This window comes from Myotis davidii, unplaced genomic scaffold, assembly GCF_000327345.1.
Source record: "Myotis davidii unplaced genomic scaffold, ASM32734v1 scaffold130, whole genome shotgun sequence".
NCBI lineage: Eukaryota > Metazoa > Chordata > Mammalia > Chiroptera > Vespertilionidae > Myotis > Myotis davidii.
The window spans coordinates 373,853-376,166 of NW_006285040.1; positions in this window are offsets into that span (position 1 = coordinate 373,853).

A 2,314-nucleotide genomic window follows, 5' to 3' on the forward strand; every position below is an offset into this window, starting at 1 on the left:
CGGCTGTCAGCTGCAGTCCCCGCCGCGGCACTTCCCTCCGGGATCTCTCCCGGAACCCCTGGGCCTCAGAGGGCGGGAAGACAAGTTCCTGCCTTGCCCACCCCCGTGTCTGGATCCTGAAAAGCCCTCATCCCCGCAGCCAGCCGTCTGTCTTCTCACATCTAGACTAGGTTCCTCCTGCTTCCCCCTCGCGCAGAGACCCACCACGCTTTCCGATCAAGTCAGAAAGTCGCATAAATCGGGCCAAGAGTTGGATTTAGGGTCAGTAAAGCGACCCTACGTGTTTATCCAGGACCCAAGTATGCCCAGAAGGCCTCCAATCATTCTCAAAGCGACTAAGAGGTCCACAGAGGTGTTCTTACTTCTGCAGAAATAAATAGCGACCGCTCACCCCCCTGGACTCATGAAATCAGGCAGTGTTCTTGAAAGAGGTTGCCCAACCCTGTGGATTCCACAAAACTAACACGGGTTTATTAATTTTAAGTCTCTACACCAAAAATCCCCTGGAAGACTGTCTGAGTCATCTTGGCTGTACTTATCTGGGACAGCGATCCTTTTTTTTCCTTTCTATTTTTTTTAACTGTCCTTCCTCTTTTCGTGACCTATGCTGATGTATGTTTTGGCCAGAGGAGAAAAGTACCCTGTTTGGATCTCCTCTTGAAGGAGCTGAATAAGAGTCTGCCTGGGACTTTTCTTCCCTTTTTCTTTCCCTCCCTCCATTTCAAATCTCCTGCTATTAACTAAATAGGAAATAACTTCCTGATGGTTCTGTCAAAAGGGCCCAGGGAGGGGAATTAATGGGAAGCCTTCAGTTCCATTCTCAGTAGGTAGCTACCATTCTCATTACCTAAGTTTTCATTTCCTTAGTAGCAAACCCATGGGTTATTAGCTACTGACCTGGCAGACTGGTTTCTTTTATTTTCTTCTGGGCACACTATTCCAAATCATTATTTTAATAGGTTTTGAATTTGGTCATGTCTTAGTAGGGCTTTCTGCTTCTTGCTGCTCACACTCCAGGTCTATCCAACACACTTTTATCGCATGAAGACAATCCTGACTGCTCTCCTCTTCCCAGTTCCTTAAGCCCCTCATAATCCATCACTGTCATCATTCTAAACAAGACATCTTGACACAATCTTTGGGAGTCATATTTAAAATATGGAATAAAAAGGAGACAACATTAAAAATAGAAACTTAGAAGTTGTGTCAAATGAATAACAGCATGGAAAAGCCAGTGGAAATAGAAGGTGGAAAACAGAGGTCGCTGGAAGGGAACTAAAATAAAGAATAAAAGAAGCAGCGTGCAGTAAGCAAATCGGAGAGAAGAAAAGAGAAGAAGTAATTACAAGTGTTAAATGAACAATATGCTTGAGTTCTTTGAGGTTGAGATAAAAGATTTTTTTTTAAGTTCTTTTATCTCTGTAGGCCCTTTACTTGATAAAGATGTAACAGTGGAAATAATTGTACCGTGGTTACGAACTCCCACACTGGAAATCCCTGATCTTTAATGATATTCTTACTTTTCGTATCTGAATAAAGATGAATGGTCAGAAATAATTGCAGATAATATGAGAAAGATGAGAAGGCGCTGCTCCTCTAGATTTGAATATTTGACTTTCAATAGTAGGCAAGTGAATAGGAAAACTCCAACACCTCAAAATAGAATGACTTTAGGGAAGAATATTGAAGAAGAGAGAATTGGTGTTTTCCTTCCCACTGGTAAAATAACCATCTTACAGTATAAGAGTATTTCCATGATATTATGAATTACCTTCACTACAGATTGAAAACAATTTGTTGTCCTACAATATTTATTGTTATTAATGGACCAAACTATTCTGGCTTAAAATCCAATCATAATTATTTCTCTAAAACATACCATCCACACCCACATCACCAGTTACTCTTAAATAATGACTATCCTCTGTCTATATCCATATCTAAATACAGTATGGAATTAACTGAAAAGGAAAAGTTAAACTTGGCTCCCAAACCCAAACTGGAAAGCTCGTAGGACCCCAGCAGTGGTAGGTATCACTATTTTCCAGTTATTACGCAGCATGGGTAAAATATTCAGAAAAGAGGAAATTTTATAAAGAGAGTTAAAAATATTGAGGGGGAGGAGGCAGGATGAAAGTGACACATGGACAAATAAAATTTATTTACTCCCTATTTTTTATTAATCTTATGGAAAAATCATTTATTCTTTTGGCTCATCTTGTACTCTCTCAGAGATGAGTATGTATGATGTTTTAAAGCCAAATTACGGGGACCAAACAACAAAAGTGATACCTAATAAAATGTCTGATGAATC